This window comes from Lissotriton helveticus, chromosome 12 (genome assembly GCF_964261635.1).
Source record: "Lissotriton helveticus chromosome 12, aLisHel1.1, whole genome shotgun sequence".
Taxonomy (NCBI): domain Eukaryota; kingdom Metazoa; phylum Chordata; class Amphibia; order Caudata; family Salamandridae; genus Lissotriton; species Lissotriton helveticus.
Genome location: NC_136073.1, coordinates 547,654,948 through 547,675,691, shown reverse-complemented (window position 1 = coordinate 547,675,691; position 20,744 = coordinate 547,654,948). Strand labels below are relative to the sequence as shown.

The 20,744-nt window shown below is 49.6% G+C and overlaps 1 protein-coding gene across 8 annotated transcripts in view; it reads right to left on the bottom strand.

Annotated features, from left to right (window-relative positions):
• The window catches only part of TERB1 (telomere repeat binding bouquet formation protein 1), a 1,077,176-nt gene that overhangs the window by 338,989 nt on the left and 717,443 nt on the right, over nucleotides 1-20,744 (bottom strand). The window lies entirely within an intron of this gene.

Below are 20,744 nucleotides of genomic sequence, written 5' to 3'. Positions count from 1 at the left end.
CTTTTTGCTTCACTTACTTTATGGTGGGGAGGTGCCTGTTTTATTGGGGGTCCACCGATATCTGATGAAATGTTGGGCCTTGCCGGGTGATTTGTTATGGGCAGCACGACGTGAAATATGTACATGTCATCATGACTCTGCTTTTCCTTGGTAACCAAAACCTGTAAATGATATATTGCAAATTCGAAGAATGTTTGCCTGAAGCCGAATATTCTGTATAAAGAGAGAAGCCTGACTTTGTAAATTCGAGCAGTCTCCTGAGAATATACTTCCCCGCGTGTTGTACTTCTAGGACACTTGTTACCTTGGTTGCAGCCAATAAATCGATCTTTGACTTCACCTAGAAGACTCTGAGTTTCTGTGGTCTGGATCAGGAAGAACCCGAGGTCTCTGGGTGTACCCTGACACCGCTGGGTTACCGGTTCTGTGCCGGTTCTTAAAAACCCAGTACCTCAGGGAGGAGCAGCTGGGAGGCGGGAGCGGGCGGCCAATGGGCGAGGGCATGGGGCACAGAAGGAAAAAGGGGGCGGGGCCACAGGGGAGCAGCGGCGGGGAGCCGGGGGGCACAAAGGGCAAGGGTGCAGAGGAACGGCAATCAGGGGAACAAATAAAACAAAATAACAGTCGGGCATGGGGAAAAACAGAGCAACAATACAATGAAAAAGAAACAGGTACCAGGGGCACACCAGCGGCGAACCAGCGGCGGACCCTCGGCAGCAGCAGCAGTGGGGCAGTCACGGGCAACCAGGAGGAGCCGTGCGGCGTGGGGAGTGACCAGAAGTCAGGTCACACTCACTGCCGCGCGGCGCCCTCCATAAGAGGCCAAGTGGGAGGGAGGAGCAGCTGGAAGGCGGGAGCGGGGCGGCCAACGGGCGAGGGGCACTGAAGGAAAAAGGGGGCGGGCCGCAGGTGAGCAGCGGCGGGAAGCGGGGAGCGGGGGGGCACAGAGGGCAAGGGTGCAGAGGAACGGCAATCAGGGGAACAAATAAAACAAAATAAGAGTCGGGTATGGGGAAAAAACAGAGCAACAATACAATGAAAAAGAAACAGGTATCAGGGGCACACCAGCGACGAACCAGCGGCGGACCCTCGGCAGCAGCAGCAGTGGGGCAGTCACGGGCAACCAGGAGGAGCTGTGCGGCGTGGGGAGTAACCCACTAGGTACCTCCAGTAAGCACCGTTGCAGAGAGGTGTAAAAAGTGGCAAGGCCTGGACCACCTCTCTGCAATGCAGCGCAGTGGCGCACACTGGAAACACCTAGTGGGCTAGCTGACCCCCAGGGGCCCTCAGGATTGAAGGGGAATTTTTTTCCCAACTTAAAACACACCACAGGGAGTGTTTGCACACGTCACCTCAGGCACCGTCCCCTCCCTTCACCACTGTATAAAAGCGCCCGTGTCCGTTTTAAGTTGGGAAATTAGGTCCCCTTGAATCTTGAGGGTCCCAAGGCTCCAACTAGCACACTAGGTACCTCCAGTAAGTGCCACAGAGCTGCGTTGCAGAGAGGTGTAAAAAGGGGCGTGGCCTCTGCACACCTCTCTGCAATGCAGCTCCCTGGCGCATACTTGAGGTACCTGGTGGGCTAGCTGAGCCCCAGGGACCCTCAGGATTGAAGAGGAACTAATTCCCCAACTTAAAACACGCCACAGGGCGTGTCTGCACACATGTCACCTCAAGCCCCGCCCCCTCCCTTCACCACTGTGCAAACGCGCCCCGTGGTGCGTTTTAAGTTGGGGGATTAACTCCCCTTGAATCCTGAGGGTCCCTGGGGTGCAACTAGCCTACCAGGTACCTCCATTAAGCGCCACAGTGCTGCGTTGCAGAGAGGTGTAAAAAGGGGTGTGCCTCACATCACCTCTCTGCAGCTCCCTGGCGCATACTGGAGGTTCCTGGTGGACTAGTTAGCCCCCAGGGACCCCCAGTATTCAAGGGGAATTAGTTCCCCATCTCCAAACGCGCTAGGGGTAGTGTTTGCAGAGTGCTGCAGGGAGGGGGCGGGGCCTCTGGCGCCATGCCGTTTTTTATTATTATTATTTTTAAGAAGGGGGGCTGTGTGCCCCCCCTTCTTTTCATTTTTTATGGGCCCTGGGAACCCCATCCCCCAGGGCCTGACCCACTTTTTTTTAATAACAAATTTGGGGAGGGGGCCACGTGGCCCCACTCCCTAGGCCAAATTCGGCACTAGGGACCCCATCCCCCGGGGCATGCCCACTTTCTTTTCTTTCTTTTTTTTGGGAGGGGGGCTGTGTGGCCCCACTCCTCAGGCCGCCCTATCCGTTGGGGACCGTGGGGGGGTCCCCAGTCCCCCCCACAGTCTCGCTGGCTCCCCGCCTCCTGCGGGAGCCGGCATTGCTTTTCCACATGGGGAGCTGCTAAGATGCAGCTCCCCGCGTGGAAAAGCATTTGCTATGGCAGGGTGGTAGCCGCGAGGCTCCCGCCTTGCCATAGCAAACTACAGTGTCCCGGGGGTGGGCACCCCGGGACACTGCAGGAGATGGCCCTGGGGGGTGGCAGTCCCCAGGGCCATGACAATGCTCCAGGAGGGGGGCCCCTCCCACAATTTACAAAGCCCCAGGGGGTGGTGGTCCCCGGGGCTGGGGGGTCTGTGTGGCCCCCCTCCTCAGGCTGCCCTATCCGTTGGGGACCGTGGGGGGGTCCCCAATCCCCCCACAGTCTCGCTGGCTCCCCGCCTCCTGCGGGAGCCGGCATTGCTTTTCCACATGGGGAGCTGCTAAGATGCAGCTTCCCGCGTGGAAAAGCATTTGCTATGGCAGGGTGGGAGCCGCGAGGCTCCCGCCTTGCCATAGCAAACTACAGTGTCCCGGGGGTGGGCACCCCGGGACACTGCAGGAGCTGGCCCTGGGGGGTGGCGGTCCCCAGGGCCATGACAAGGCACCAGGAGGGGGGCCCCCTCCCACAATTTACAAAGCCTCAGGGGGTGGTGGTCCCCGGGGCTGGGGGGTCCATCACGGACCCCCAAATTTTAATATTTAGAGCCCCGGGGAGGAGGCGGTCCCCGGGGCGTGTGGGGGGGCTTGAGCCATAACCCCCCCACAAATATTGTAGATAAACCCCGGGGTGGCGGTCCCCGGGGCTTGGGGGGTCTTTGAGCCCCCCGCATATTACATAAAAAGCCCCCCGCAATTATGTTTTATAAGCCCCGCGGGGTGGTAGTTTAGGGGGCCCTGGGAGTCCTTGTGGGACCCCCTAAGCAGGCCTAGGGGCTCAGGATGTTTGTACCCTGCCCCCTTTTTGCGCTTTGTGCACTTGTTTCACTGATTTCGCCCCACACACACTAAATGTTAAAAGATTTCTAAAGCGCATGGCTGCCCGTAAGCGTCCCAGCGCTGACAGAAGTACAGGCGGTAACTTGAGAAAGAGATTATGGGAACAGCCAGGTCTTTAGTGATTTTCGGAATGACAAGAGATTGGGTTGGGCACGGAGATCAGAGGGGAGTGAGTTCCATAGTTTGGAAGCGTTATGGGAAAAATGACGGCCTCCTGATCGTGCCTTCTTGATCCTGGGTGGCAGGGTTAGATAGGCATTAGAGGATCGGAGGGTTCTGGAGGTGGTGTAGGGAATTATAAGGTCTTTGAGGATAGGGGGAGCTTTCCCCTTGAGAATTTTGTGGGTTAGGCAGAGCGCCTTAAACTGCACTCTTTCCAAGACGGGCAACCAATGCAATGCTCTGATGGCCGGTTTGGCCGAGCAGCGACTCTTGGTGTTGGTAAGAATCTGGGCGGCGGCATTTTGCGCTACCTGGAGTTTAGTTGTCACTTTCCTCGGTGCGGCAAGATACAAGGCGTTCCCGTAGTCCAGCCTGGACAAAATGAGGCCCTGGACAAGGAGTTTTCTCGACTGAAAAGGGAGCAACGGGAGGATCTTACGGACAGTGCGCAGGAGACCATAGCAGACTCCAGCCGTTTTCCTTGCTTGGGTGTACATAGTGAGGTTTTGATCAAGCCACAAGCCGAGGCTTTTAATCTCGGATTTGGGGGTAGGAGGCAGGCCCATACATGGAGGCCAAAGAGAGTCCGGACGGAAGTTAGACTGATTACCCATCACCAGTATCTCAGTTTTGTCCCTGTTAAGTTTCAAATGGGACCTATCCATCCAGCTGACTATATCTCTCAGGCAGGAGTACAGATCGATGGTAGGATTTTCCTGCTGACTGAGAGAGACAACCAGCTGGGTGTCATCCGCATATGTCAGAAGTTTGATTCCATATGGGGTGACAATCTTTTCGAGAGGGGACATGTATACGTTGAAGAGCGTGGGGCTCAATGATGAGCCCTCTGGCACTCCGCACCGTATGGGGGTCTCTTTGGAGATATAGCTACCCTCCATCACCTGGAAGGAACGACAATGAAGAAAAGATTTTAACCAAGACAAGGCGGTACCTGTGATACCAAGATCTCTGAGCCGCTGAGCCAGGATCTGGTGGTTGACCGTGTCGAAGGCCGCACTTAGATCCAGGAGGATCACTGCCACTGATACTCCTGCATCGATGATCTTCCTGGCCTCTTCGACAACCGTCACCATTGCTGTTTCGGTACCCTGGCCCGGGCGAAAGCCTGTCTGAGAAGGTTTAAGTAGTTCATTGGATTCCAGGTAATTGGACAGCTGGCCGTTAATACATTTTTCAGTCATCTTGCTGATGCAAGGAAGAAGAGAGATAGGCCTGAAATTAGTTAGATTTAGGGGGTCCAGGTTGGGTTTTTTAAGTAGGGCCCTGACCATCGCCTTCTTCCAGCTAGAGGGCACCGTTCCGTCTGCTAGAGAGGCATTGATCAAATTTACCATCGGAGCAAGGATGGTAGGTGCTACCTGTTTTAAGATTTTAACTGGGGCAGGGTCATGCGGGGAGCCACTCTTGAGTGCTTGGAGGATAGGGGACAGAGTGTCCTCACTGATAGGGGTGAACATGTCAAGTCCCTTATTGAGGTTCTGGGCCTGAATTGGGGACAGTGATAAGGGTTCCGTGAGGGTGAGCGGGGGAAGTTGTTGGAGGATATTTTGAATCTTTTGGTCGAAGTAAGTGGCCAACTCATTGCAGTGATTGTCCGAGAGGTCGTTCATGCAAATAGGCTCCGGGGTTTTTAGAAGAAGTTGTTTTACGATTTGAAAGGTCTCTCTCGACGAGCAAGATGCAGCACTGATTTTTTCATGGAAAAAAGCTGTTTGCGCAGTTTTTAGGGCTTTTTTAAAGTTAAGGATAGCCAGTCTATAATCCCTCTTACTGTTAGGGTCAAAGTCTTTCCGCCACACTCTCTGCCCTCTTACAGAGCTTTTTCAAAAAGGCGGACCTCGTGGGTGAACCATGGGGAGGTAGGTTTTTTCCGGGGTTTCAGGTACGGTTTTTTGGGGAGGACACTGTTGAGAGAGTTTTCGATCCAAGAAGAAAACTCGGCATCCGCTGTTGCGGGGTCAGTTTCGTGGTTTGGCCTGGAGAGCTCCAGGACCTGCTTCCAGTTGCCAATATCCAGTTTGGCCCAGGGGCGGGTCAGTCTGCCAGGAGCTTGGTTGGGAGGGGAAGTGGTCGGGATCCCCCAACTAAAGGGGATAAGCAGGTGGTCGGACCAGGGCAGTGGAATTGGTGCACTTACTTTAAGGTCAGAGATGTTGCATAAAATGGGATCAAGTAAATGCCCAAGAGTGTGCGTGGGTTGGTCGTTCTGTAGGTGGAGGTGATGAGTTGCCAGGTCTAGAAGCAGTTCAGAGGCGATGGTATCATTACTATTATCAAAGTGGATATTGAGATCCCCTAAGATTAACAAATTGGTCAGGGAGCTGGTCATGGCCATGGAGAATTCCAGGAGGGAGCTGCCAAACTGTCCCAGGACCCCTTGTGGGCGATAGATAAGGACTCCTGAAAGGGAGTTACATGGGGACATTTGAATAGTAAAGTGCACATTTTCACAGTCCGAAAGGGGGCTGTCGTGAAATCTACATGCAAGATGGTCTTTGTAAATGATAGCTATCCCTCCTCCCCTTCCCTTGACTCAGTCCAAATGTTGCACAAGGAAGCCATGAGGCAGCGCTTGTTCAATGTCTGAGTCGGAATCTGGAGCGAGCCATGTTTCCGTGAGAAACAGAATCTCTAGTTGATGCTCTTCTAGTAACATATGGATTTCTTGGGCGTGTTTAGGTAGGGATCTACAATTTATCAAGGCCATGTTAATGATCATCTGGGAGGCGTAACTAGCCTTGGCGGGGGTAAGTTTGAATGGGCAGTGAAGACAATGAGTACGAGAGCTCTCACCTCTAATAGAATGGGTGCATAAGAGCTGGAGGGGCTGGTTTATTTGGAACAGAGATTCTCTGGAGTAGGATAGCCTTATCTGGGGGGCGGACTCCATGGTGCATGGCCCTCGGCCCGTCCTGGCGTGGAGGGCGCAGACGGGCTTACCTCTGGCGCACCTCCGGCGCGCCAACGTCGTGCCCGCTGCGCTCGTCGCTGCGTGTCCGGCGGGGAGGGAGCATTTTGTAGTGCGAGGGCCTAAATCGTCCACAACACTAGAGCGCCGACCGAACCTTCCCAAAATGGCGCCTGCGAAAGCGCTGTTTTGCCTGCCTAGTCCCGCTGTCCAGGAGACCCTAAATCGGCCACCAGTAGAGCGTGAGACCTCGGAGGAGTCACGAGGAAGTTGGCTGTAAGAACTAGGTAATTTTAATAAACTGTGTCCAACTCACACAGCGTTCGTGGTAAATAAAACAGAGTTAAAAAAAGGCTAAAGAAATTACAGTTCTAGCAAGTTTTAAAATATAGCCCTGGGCTCCCAGCTTCCGCCTCAGGAGTCGCGAGTATCTGTCAATGGATTTGACTGTTAGCCTGCCCTATATGTAGCGCGAGGGCCTAAATCGCCCACAACACTAGAGCGCCGACCGAACCTTCCCAATATGGCGCCTGCGAAAGCGCTGTTTTCCCTGCCTAGTCCCGCGGTCCAGGAGACCCTAAATCGGCCACCAGTGGAGCGTGAGACCTCGGAGGAGTCACGAGGAAGTTGGCGGTAAGAACTAGGTCATTTTAATAAACTGTGTCCAACTCACACAGCGTTCGTGGTAAATAAAACAGAGTTAAAAAGAGGCACAAGAAATTACAGTTCTAGCAAGTTTTAAAATATAGCCCTGGGCTCCCGGCTTCCGCCTCAGGAGTCGCGAGTATCTGTCAATGGATTTGACTGTTAGCCCGCCCTATATGTAGTGCGAGGGCCTAAATCGCCCACAACACTAGAGCGTCGACCGAACCTTCCCAAAATGGCGCCTGCGAAAGCGCTGTTTTGCCTGCCTAGTCCCGCGGTCCAGGAGACCCTAAATCGGCCACCAGTGGAGCGTGAGACCTCGGAGGAGTCACGAGGAAGTTGGCGGTAAGAACTGGGTAATTTTAATAAACTGTGTCCAACTCACACAGCGTTCGTGGTAAATAAAACAGAGTTAAAAAAAGCACAAGAAATTACAGTTCTAGCAAGTTTTAAAATATAGCCCTGGGCTCCCGGCTTCCGCCTCAGGAGTCGCGAGTATCTGTCAATGGATTTGACTGTTAGCCCGCCCTATATGTAGTGCGAGGGCCTAAATCGCCCACAACACTAGAGCGCCGACCGAACCTTCCCAAAATGGCGCCTGCGAAAGCCCTGTTTTGCCTGCCTAGTCCCGCGGTCCAGGAGACCCTAAATCGGCCACCAGTGGAGCGTGAGACCTCGGAGGAGTCACGAGGAAGTTGGCGGTAAGAACTAGGTAATTTTAATAAACTGTGTCCAACTCACACAGCGTTCGTGGTAAATAAAAAAGAGTTAAAAAAAGGCACAAGAAATTACAGTTCTAGCAAGTTTTAAAATATAGCCCTGGGCTCCCGGCTTCGGCCTCAGGAGTCGCGAGTATCTGTCAAGGGCGGGAGATAGTAATATTAGCGCCATGATGCCTGTCCTGTAGACACAGTGTCTTGCTCCTTGCACGCGCGCTGCGGCGTCAGCTGATGTTGGTTTTCCTGACTCGGACATGACGGCCGGTGCACCGGTGCAGCAGCCGCTCTATCACACTCGATTCACACTGAGCTGAGGTTTAGTGCAGCACCCCAAGGTGCTAATGAACGTCATTGGGTGCAGGAATTACATTTAAAAACGTCCCCTCGTATCAGTGAAATGTATGTCACACAGAACGTACGAGATGGGTCTCATCTCCCCGCCCGCTGTTGTCTGAGGTGTCTCAAAGTGACTCCCAACATGTGCCCGCTCGAAGCAGGAAGAGTGTGTGGGAGCGTGGCTGAGAGCCGCCGTCTCCCACCGCCCTACCCCCTTCCCTCCACGAACGCACACCAGACAGCCACGCAGCCCACAAGGACGCCATCCGCAGACATCACCACCTCATAAGAACAGCGAAAAGATCCTCCTTCAAAGCCCGCCTGGACAACAACGCACACAACAGCAAAGAGCTATTCAACATAGTGAAGGAACTCTCCAACCCCAGCACCAACACCAACGACATCCCGCCCTCACAAGATCTGTGCGACTCACTGGCCACCTTCTTCCACCGCAAGATAGCCGACATTCGCAACAGTTTCAACACCACGACCACCCCGACAACGCCAGGCTCCAACACCCCCTCAAACACCACCATCACCAACCACCTGACCTTCTGGTCCAACGTCAACGATGACGAGATGCGCACAGCCATGAACTCCATCCACTCAGGATCACCATCGGACCCCTGCCCACACCACATATTCAACAAAGCGGACGCAACCATGTCATTCCAATTACAGAAGGTCATCAACATCTACTTCGAAACAGCGACATTCCCGGAAAGCTGGAAGCCCGCCAAAATCAACGCCCTCCTCAAGAAACCCAAGGCGGACCCCAAGGACCTCAAGAACTTCCGGCCCATCTCCCTGCTCCCTTTCCCGGCGAAGGTCATCGAGAAAATCGCCAACATGCAACTGACCCACCACCTCGAGGACAACAACATCTTAGACCCATCCCAGTCCGGATTCAGATGAAACCACAGCACCGAGACAGCCCTCATCGCCGCCACAGACGACATCAGGCGCCAACTCGACAAAGGCGAGACATCAGCCCTCATCCTCCAGGACCTGTCAGCCGCCTTCGACGCGGTCTGCCACCACGCACTAAAGACACGCCTTCATGAAGCCTGAATCCGAGAAAAGGCCCTAGACTGGACCACGTCCTTCCTCTCCGGCAGAACCCAGAGAGTCCGCCTCCCACCCATCCGATCTGAAGCCACCGACACCATCTGCGGCTTACCCCAGGGCTCATCCCTGAGCCCGACCCTGTTCAACGTCGACATGGCCCCCCTCGCACAAGTGGCCCGCCAGCACGACCTCAACATCATCTCCTACACCGACGACACTCAGCTCATCCTCTCCCTTACCAAGGACCCGTACACCGTCAAAACCAACCTCCACGAAGGAATGAAGGCTGTCGCTGAGTGGATGAGGAGCAGCCGTCAGAAACTGAACTCGGACAAGACAGAGGTCCTCATCTCGGCCCCACCCCCTCTGCCTGGGATGACTCCTGGTGGCCGACCACACTGGGAACAGCACCGACACCCACGGACCACGCACGCAACCAAGGATTCATCCTCGACTCCTCCCTCTCCATGTCGAAGCAGGTCAACGCCATCTCCTCTGCCTGCTACAACACCCTCCGCATGCTCCGCAGGATCTACAAATGGATCACGACCGAAACAAGAAGAACGGTGACCCAAGCCCTCGTCAGCAGCAGACTGGACTACAGCAACGCACTCTACGCAGGAATCCCTGCCAAACACCTACGATGACTACAACGCATCCAAAACGCCTCCACCCGTCTGATCCTCAACATCCCTCGTAGCAGCCACATCACCCCCCACCTGAGACACCTGCACTGGCTCCCCGTCAACAAGAGGATCACCTTCAAGCTCCTCACCCACGCACACAAGGCACTCCACAACACCGGACCAGCCTACCTGAACAGCAGACTCAGTTTCCACACCCCAACCCGCCAGCTCCACTCCGCCAGCCTCGCCAGCGCAACCGTCCCCCGCATCCAACGAACAACCTCCGGTGGCAGATCCTTCTCCTTCCTCGCCGCCTAGACCTGGAACACCTTCCCTACCCACCTGCGACAGACCCAAGACCTGCTCATCTTCAGAAGACTCCTCAAGACCTGGCTCTTCGAGCAGTAGCAGCACCCCCTCCCCTCAGCGCCTTGAGACCCTCACGGGTAAGTAGTGCGCTTTACAAGTGATTGATTGATTGATCGATTGACAGGAATACTTTTTTCCTTCTGTAATTGAACCATAATCTTTAAAAATGATCTTCAGCAAAATTACTTTACTTGGGTTTCAAACATTTGTTAAAAAAGATAAAATTTATCTTATTAAAATTTCAATCACAAAAAAGACCTATCTTTCTCAGCTAGGCTTTTATTTTACTGAACTGGAAAAAAGAAATGTAAAGAAAGGTTTCAGTATTAAGGTATATAAGAGAACTTTCTGGGGACGACATATAATCAATACGATATATCACTCGGCCTTCCCAAATCTAAATGTCTTTTTAGGAGGGGGCGTGCCATTTTTCAAGGAGGAAAAATTCATGAGAAATCAGTGCAAAGTTCTCAGTTTTACCCTCGTGCCTTGGACTGGGGGGGACAGTCTGTTCTCTGTGTTAATCTCCTCGGAGAGTCTCAAGGGTTCCTCTCGGTCTGAGGAGGAATTTCAGCAGCGCCTCGAGGGTGTCTTCTGGGGTAGACTCCGGCTGCAGGGCCTCGAGTCCGTGCTCTGAGTGAGGCGAAGTGTCCTGTTAGGAGGCGGCGAGAGATGGCTGCTCAGATTCAGTCCAGTTTCCTACGGGCGCTCCCGTGATTTATCCGGGTGCCAAATGACCACTCCGGCCCGGCAGCAGCTCCCATGGAACGAATCTTAGCTCCGTCCAGGGCTTCTGGCCCGACTTTGCGTCAGTCTGTCCTGGTTGTGACGTGTCTGGGGGTGCCTCCCACCGGGGGTGCGGAGTGCCGGGGATGGGGTTCAGTGCAGGCTGTCCGGTGAGCCCAAGGCCCTGAATTAGGGCGGCACCAGGGGCAGCTGCATCTGCGGGTGGGGGGTGCAATACATACTGCTGTACATGGCTGCTGCTGCTGCCGCCGCCGTGGTGCTGTCCATGCTGCTTAGCAGGCTCGGGTGTTAGAAATAGGGCGAGGGGAACATTCTCTGCAAGTCCGAGTAGTTGCCCGCCTCCGCCAGCAGCTCCAGGCCCAACGCCGTCTGCCGCTTCCACTTTGTCCTGGAGGAGAAGAGAACAAGGCTGGGGTGAGTATTCTGTGCACTGCGGAGGTCGCTCTGTGAGCACAATGAGAGCACAGGCATAGAGAGAGCTTGGAACAAGTGAACAAGATGTGAGCATAAGCATGAGTATACCCTGCACAGAACGATTTCGAGGTGAGCACAGACATGTAGAGAGCTTAGAACAAGAGAGCAAGGTGTGAGCATAACCATTAATATACACTGCACAGAACGAGCTCGAGGTGAGCACAGACATATACAGAGTTTAGAACAAGTGAGCAAGAAGTGATTATAACTTTGAAAATACTCTGCGAGGAACAGCATGCAAGCACGAAGGAGATAAGTCCCGGCGGGTGGCGGTCCCGCCCCTTTGGGTCCCCCATCCCAATACTGATATTGCCCCCGGGATTTGGCCCACCCGGGGGCTAAATATTAATGAAGCACGGGAGCCCGCGCTTCGTTTTCTTTTCTCGGCTGGATCCGCGCACCCTGTGCGGATTTTGACGATTTTTAAAAAAAAAAGAAATTTTGGGGGGGTCCCGGGGGTCCTTGTGGGACCCCCTAAGCAGGCCTAGGGGGTCAGGGTGTTTCTACCCTGCCCCCCTTTTGCGTTTTGCGCACTTGTTTCACTGATTTCTTGTGCCTTGGTTCTACCGAGTGGACCATAAGTTTTGAAAATTTCGCGAAGATTCGTCAATCGGCGCCAAAGTTATTTGGAATAGAATGTTGCAAATTTCCTATGGAAAATAGGTCCTAACTATAACTACCTACTGGCGACTATATATATATATATATACATGACGAAAGCAGCAACGCCAAAACGCGTTTGTTAACTTTTTGCAACTCGTAATAAATGTGTCAAAATTGGATATCGCAAATGGCTTTGATGTGCGCTTGATTGGAATTGGCCTCCGTGACGAGGAGCCGAGCGTTGGGAAAATAAGTACGCACACCACCGTGCGTTAAGCAGCACCCGCGACAAACAGTGGAGCAACGGCTGGTGGATTCGAGTTTGGGATATATATATATATATATATATATATATATTCACAACAGGTTTCCCCGGTCCCGGGGATGGGTGGAGTCGCAGACAAAAACGGCAATCAATCGCTTGTTTCAGTTAAATTTCTGTGTTTATTTCACAAATCCATTGGGGGGTCAAACAAAAAACAACCAACGCGTTTCGACAGCGTCCGCTGCCTTGGTCACGGTCCGTGACCAAGACAGCGGACGCTGTCGAAACGCGTTGGTTGTTTTTTGTTTGACCCCCCAATGGATTTGTGAAATAAACACAGAAATTTAACTGAAACAAGCGATTGATTGCCGTTTTTGTCTGCGACTCCACCCATCCCCGGGACCGGGGAAACCTGTTGTGAATTGTCAGCGGTTGGCTCAACCGCAGGAGTAACGCGACCAAGGGAAAGTAGCGCCTAGCGAAGAGGAAGGGAGCCAAGCGGTGGATATATATATATATATATATATATATATATATATATATATATGCAAAAAGTTATCTTCTTATGGTAAAGGAGACGCAGGGACACGGAGGGACTTTTCTGGAGCCATTTATTTAAATACTTGGCATGACGCGTTTCGGCGAAGCCGTTATCAAACGCCACAGGTGCTGTCAATTCCCTGGTTTCTCTTCTGTTAGTTTTCAGCTTTCATTTCAGTTAATTTCCTGCTCCTAAAGTAGGGTGGATCACACCTGTGCCGAATTTATTACGAGTCCATTCAGTTCCTTAGTTGGGTTCAGACTGTAATTCCCAGCATGCAGTTCGTTCTTAGTCACACTGAATGTCCCGGTCAGCCTAATGATTGATTGCTTGAAGTAAGCGGCTGACTGAATTAGGCTCAGGCTGAGAATCATAGCGCTGTGCAGGGCAACAAACAGCTCCTGTGCCCTCGCTCCCAACCACACAGTTTCCTCGGATGCGGGCTCCGAGATGCCGGTTAAAGTAACTGCATCCATCCATTAATTATGGACTGCCATTCGACAGCAAAGCCTCTGCTACGTCGAGAAGCGTGGCGGTTCCGGGTAAGTACCAATGAACCCGTGAACCATTCTGGAAGGGTCCCCACTGCGTGTAATTGGCATCACGCCAATATGCAAAAAGTTACCTTCTTATGGTAAAGGAGACACAGGGACACGGAGGGACTTTTCTGGAGCCGTTTATTTAAACACTTGGCATGACGCGTTTCGCCGAAGCCTTTATCAAATGCCACGGGTACTGTCAATTCCCTGGTTTCTCTTCCGTTAGTTTTCAGCTTTCATTTCAGTTAGTTTCTTGCTCCTAAAGTAGGGTGGATCACATCTGTGCCGAATTTATTACGAGTCCATTCAGTTCCTTAGTTGGGTTCAGACTGCAATTCCCAGCATGCAGTTCGTTCTTAGTCACACTGAATGTCCCGGTCAGCCTAGTGATTGATTGCTTGAAGTAAGCGGCTGACTGAATTGGGCTCAGGCTGAGAATCATAGCACTGTGCAGGGCAACAAACAGCTCCTGTGCCCGCGCTCCCAACCACACAGTCTCTTTGAATGCGGGCTCCGAGATGCCGGTTAAAGTAACTGCATCCATCCATCAATTATGGACTGCCATTCGACAGCAAAGCCTCTGCTATATATATATATATATATATATATATATATATATATTCCCTTTGTCTCTCCTCACCACAAGTCTTCATGGACGGAGTCACGGCACTGCAACAGGTTAGTTTTTAAGATATTTTATTTACACACCATGTGAAAATTAAAGTGCATCAATTAACGGTCTACGCGTTTCGGCTACTTCTAGCCTTCTACTGGACCATAGAGTCCTGTGGTCTAGACCCCATTTTTAAAGTGCTCAGTGCTAAGTACCCTTTTCCCTTTCCTTGGTCATCTAGACCGCCAACCCTGCACAGTTAATTGACGGCATATTTACACAATCATTATTGGTAGTTCATATCATTGTAAAGTACTGTATGTCTTTCTCAGATTTTGTCACAAAATGAAATGATGATATTTACAAATTTACAGTATTCTTAGATACACCTTTTTTCCCTTTGGCGATTTTTTTTGGGGTTTTTTCCTTTCAGATTCAGTGCACATTTGCTCTTACAACTAATCAGAAAGTTGTTACTATGTATATTTTGTAAAGTACATTTCAAAGAAAAAATATTCACGAACTAAATCATAGTTTTATACCTTCTTGCAGACTCTTTTCTCCAAGTCTGTTCATATGTATATATGTACACTATTTACACTATTTTACATTCTATATAGGACGGTTTTTCTACAATTGTGTACATACTTATTCCTTTCTAATTATTAATCTTATGGCGATTTCAGATCGGGTGATGTTTTCGACCCTTCAGGATTCATGTAAAGTACAAAAGATTAAATCCTTCGATCCCATCGTGGTCACCCATTATAAATACTTCTTTCCTTGAGTAACAATAAGTTCAAGATATTTCAGTAAGAGCTCTACAGTACACCAAGAAAGATTATTCCTTGAAAGAATTGCCCCTGACAAAAAAGTTTAAATCATTCTTCATTAATATGACAATTTCTGAATGTTACCTCCTTACAATGTCCAATTTCCCTCACACTCATTTCTACTATTTACATTATTCTATACATGTTCTGTGAATATGAGTTCTTAATCCTCAACAAAAAATATATGTATATTGTCAAAGATGTACAAAAAGTTCCGCATCCAGATTGTGACCAAATGGAACCTCAGTTCCCATGCCCAAGATCATTCTTGATTCCAGTTTTCGGAGTTGAAGAGTTCGATCTCCTCCTCTCTCTGAAATTCTACTTAGTTTGATCCCTGAGTATTTCAATAGGGCTGGGTTGCTCTGATGATATTTTGCAAAATGTGTGGCCATCGGGTAGCTTGTGTCCTTGTTTTTAATAGCTCTTAGATGTTGTAGTATTCTTAATTTCAGTTTGTTAATCGTCCTCCCGATATAGGACTTATCACATATATACATATGTATATATATAATCCACCTGAGACTCTGAGTGGCCCAACAAGTCACAGAATTTTGCTGGCCAAAGTCATGGACACCTCGAGGCACCAAAGGGAAACGAGAAAAGAGAAGCGACTGCAACTGACACTAAAAACCTCTTTCTGTTTTCTCCCTTTCTCTCTTTTTTTTTATTTTTTAAACAAACATGTGTAACACATCCACACAGCCATGTATACACTATATACATAATGGCAAAATAGAATTGAAAAACCAGTTCAAAACACTTTATAATATTATTGAAAATTGTCCGGCACCTAACAACAGACCACCTTAGGTGACATGTACCAAAAGTATCAATACCACAGGTAACCTAGCATTAAGATAATGCCCCCTGTAAAACCGAATCTTTGCCAGCAGCAAGCATATGTGATCACACTTGTGATCCAAAACAAATTTTGATTTTTAGTCCACCTGTACTTACTAACTTACTAATATATATATCAACGCTTTATATATATATATATATATATATATATATATATATATATATATATATATATATATATATATATATATATATATATATATATATGATTTACACTTCTACAAGAAGCAACAGCTCTGATTTCTTTAAGGACTTTTAAGTACCAAAAGAAAATTAGATACATACTTCAAAGAGACCGGTAATATCTAACCTTAGACAGAAAAACGTGTGCAAGAACATTCCGCTCAAGAAGAGAAAACAAATATGCTAAATACCCTGATTAAAAAAAACGGATGAGAGTGAAAGGTGGCACCGCAAAGAAATAACGGCTATGTGCCCACCATAATGGCCCCTAAAGTACATATAATATGGTCCAAGAAGGACCAATCCAATAGCAAACAAGTAGTCTACGTAAGTAGAACACATACAAGCTATACAATAGCAAACCAATACTACACATAGAGTAAGACGTATACCATAAAAGGTATGAACTCTTGAGACTAAGCTTCTCATCAGAGAAAAAAGAAAGAACAAAACAGCTATCCAGCTGCAAAGACATCCGGAGATCAAAATAGTCAAATCCGGAGGCAAACTCTCTCAGTAACAAAGAAGAAGTGCTTAATACTTTAACACCACAAAGCACAACAACAGCGGAGGCAGGAAATAAACCTTTACCCAACTTAAAGATCCACGACCGCGGCTGTTTAAAAAGGAAGCAAAAGACCTGAAAAGGCCATACTACAAGCGAACAGCCATTAGGCGTTGAAATGCTGAACCTGCACTGCTGTCAACAAACACTGTCAAAGGTCAGACTGACCTGAACAGACTTGAGGAACCTCAACTTCCACAACAAAACGTGTCTGCAAAGAGTAGCAGAACGAGCCATGGCTCCACCAACAGAATCAGTGGTGAAAAAAACATACAGACTGAGTCAAATCAGGCAAAAATGAGGGAAGCACACAGAGTAGCCTGAAATCTGCCTAAGGCCCCATCCGCCAGGGCTCCAAAAAGATGAGCTCCATCAAATGGCATGTCAATCAAGACTGTTTGGACAGCTTCCAAAAATTCAGATGCCATAGCAGACAATATTCCTTGGAATCTTTATCAAGGGGGGATGAGGAAGGTTCTCCATCTTAGAATACGCCATATTGGCCTGGACCACAGAGCTGTGGTGGGTAGGCTGCCCAACAAGGCAAGTGTGGTCACCATGGGCAGGACGATATGTAAGGGCAATAACACAGTCCACTGGCACACCTGACTCAGGTTTTGTCCATGCCCCCAATGAAACGTCAGTAAGAGCCTCACAAAAAGAGATCACCGGCTCAACCCCAGGTTGGTCATAATTAAGTACCCCGATAAGAGTGTCTGTAGCTTTTACTAAAGCAGGAACAGTGAGATGAGATGCAAGACATCAGCCACTCCCCATAAAACCTCTGCCAATGAGGATTGGTTTCTGAGGCAAGGCCAGGAGGTGACAAAAGGGAGAAAGCAGCAGGCAAATCTAGACCGCTTGCTACACACAGCTCCGCAATCCAGCTGTCCAACACAGAAGGGGCCACTGGCTGCTCCAGGGGGGTCACCTCCTCACAACCTTCCCCTAGCAGGTCCTGTGCATCCTCCACAGAAATAAACGGCGCCACAAACGACTCCATAAATGACGTTGAATGGCAATAAGGCGATGCCGAAGTCCACCTGGGAATGAGGAGAGACATCAGCCGGTATCTGCGCCAATATACAGAACCGCAGCGAAGCCAGCTCTACAGTGCATACCGACTTCAGCTCCGACTCTACCGGCGCCCCAACAACAGGCATCAGAATGGCAACCACCTTTGAGCCGGAATCAACCGATGTAGTGTCGGAGTCGACTGACGCCATTGGTGGCCTGAAGGTCTGTGAACTGGCCCCTCAGAGTCTGAGGCGGGAACTGCAACAGAGGGCGAACCCACCAGTGATGACACAGTTACGGCACCTACAACCTCCTTGGCGCCTGCAGGCGCTCCAGAGGGCCCAAAGATCAGATGGAGAGCTTCGTAGTACTTCTACATCTGCTTCCAAGTCGCCCCCGCTCCAGGAAAAACTGTGAGGCGCGGAAGCGAGGCCAGCACAGGAGTCTCAGCACTAGGGTGAGAGACACTTTTGCGATCCACATCTCGAGTCGAAGACACCATAGAGGGCAAGCCCTTCTACCTCTTATGACACCACTTATCGTGAGATGTTGACGGAGACTGGAAAAATTGCCGTTGACCACGGGGTGAATAGTGGCGCTCCCGGGAACGACCTCTGGCCCGGGAAGAAAAGCGACAACTTGAGCCGGAAGACCGCATCAACCGCGCCGTCAGACGCTTCATGTGCCAATCCACAGCGCCTTTGGCTTCAACCGAAGACAGGCGTCACACTTGTCAGCATTGTAGTGCTCGCCCAGGTACCACATACAGGTAGAGTGCTGGTCCGTAAACAACATCTTGCGGGCACAGGACCCACTAGACTTAAACCCAGAGGGCAAAGAGCACACTGTTTCAAACGAAAAAAGTTCATCACAGCAGGCCGAAAAACACCCAGAGATACGCTTCTCCGGATACGCGTTGCAGCGCGGAAAAGAGGAAACTGACGTCCACGCACCGGAGGCAACTTATATGGCTCCATTGACGTCATATCCAGAGATGATGTCATCATGGAGCCGTACAATGCCATCCCCGGTGCGCAGAGGTAGTGCTGAAACATTTCCGGATCAAGACTGGCGCCTGGGGAGAATTCAAAAGTTAAGGAATCTGCCGATAGATTTCTCGAAACAAATAGGTCTGTTCACAAAATCTTGGAGGTAGCCATTCAACCTACCTCATGAATATTAATGAGGTAGGTCTCAAATTGTGACCCACTACGATTCGTAGCCATCACAGCGATGATTGCCTGCTGGGGTCAACAAACCACCAGGTCTCTGATTGTTTTAATGAATGCATTATTATTTTTTTAAATACAGTCCATTAAAGGAAAATGGGATGCCTTTAAAAAGAAATGAAAAGTTTAACAAACATTTTAAAGAGTAGCTAGTGGACTTTGGGACCACTGCCTACTCCTAAAAAATCAGTTTGTCAGCATTCACAAAAGGGAAGGTGTCCCTTGGGGACCCCTTCTCATTTGCGAATAGGTTACCACTAGCTTTGTGTATTTGGTAACATATTAATGTTCTGAGACGCAATTTCAGTTGCAAAACATTAAGACATCCCATTCCAAATAAGTATTTGGAGGGGACTCCCTACACACGCCCCTTCCAAGTACCGATGTGTTATGTAGTCAACATTCAAAATTGTGATTCAGTAAAGTTTACCGAATCGCAATTTGTGTTTGCTACACACCAAAAAGCCTCATTTTGAAAATCAAAAAAAGCCCTAGTACAACTGGCCACATGTGTTAATACACAACTACAAAGGACAGTTTGCATTCGTATCAACTACTGAGTGAGCCTGTGTCCTTTCTTTTTATTGCTGAATGAACTGTTCTTGTCTTTGCATTTCTGGAACAAAACCTTGCACTTTTCTATAAGTAAATAAAACAATTTCTAGAGGTGGTTTGTGATTGGATATACAAATGTTTCATACAGAGTCTACTGTAAATATAAAACTTATAGTTTTCAGATTCCCCAAGTGGCATCTTCCTGAAGAATATAGTCACTAGGGTCTGGCCCAGGAGAAATTACTTGGTCTAAATACTAGTCCCGAGGAATGGTTTAAGTAGTAAGACAAGAGTCTTAATCTCAGATGCAAAACTCTGTTGTAGAATGACTGAAGAACAGTTAACAGAAATGTCATTCCCCAGTACTTTTTTCCAATTGATTATTTACTGTGTCTCAAGTGTAGATGAAAATAACTGTCACCAGGAATGCATTTGCTGACAGACAGGATGGCAAGCAGCACTTGAAGAAGAGGTCTTCAAAACTGGGGGGTCTGAATTCATCTAGTGAAAGGACATCAGGCACTGTCGAAAAGAAGCATCATGCTCAAAATAGTGCTCTGTTGTTTTTAGGGAAAAAGAGAAGCAGTGAGCCACACTGTAATGGGCCATCGGTAACATCGTTTGACACTCTGAATGGGAGCAGGTGTCAGAGAAGGAGGGGATCCAAATAATCCTGAAAGTGCCTCCTCACCTATTTCTGATAAAGAATCACACTGTGAGTACTTTTACACTTTAGGAAGACCGGGCTGTCTATAGCATGTTGACAATCATGGATTGAATTGCATTTTGAAAGGGATCACGAAATTAACTTCAATGAATGAATTTTTAAATACTTCAGGGGGAACCAATTTGATAGAATAATTACAAAAATATATCTCTTCATTCAGGGGCGAGCCAGATATTTAATTTTTTTTATTTTTTGACTAGGGCTGGCACATTATTAAAACCTGTGAAGAACACTAAATTCATGGGACATCAGAAAGGGCAGACCCCTTCAGAGTCATAGGAGGTGTAATTTAATGTAATCACATCATAGGGGCAAAGGTCGTATGTTATTTTAATCCATACTAATATTATAAAGAGAGAGCCCAAACCTTTGAGGCGGGTAATCTCAGTAAACACAGCACCAATCACAACACCCAATACAGCGTTGGAAAGGACAGTTGCAGCAGAAGGACATAGGCTATGCAGACGGCCACCATATACATTTAAAAGGTAAAAGAACCGTGCCCGCAAAGTAGTCCCTTGTGGGCGTGTCTGCGCTGTGCTGTGGGCGTTGGCTGGGGGGCGTGACTAACGCTGGGGGCGTGTGGTACGGCCATCATATCGTGGGCTGTGGGCGTGTGCTGGGGGCGTGACAAACGCTGGGGGCGTGTGTCCGCCCTCATGCCATGTGAGTCGTACATACAAGCGCCAATTACGTTGCTGCGCAGCATCAAGGGGCACGCTGGGGGCGTGTGCCCGGCCTTAATGCCATGTGAACGCAATTGCGCCGCATCAAGGGGCACGCTGGGGGCGTGAGAAACGCTGGGGGCGTGTGCTACGTTCCGCCCTTCATGCCATGTGGGTCGTACA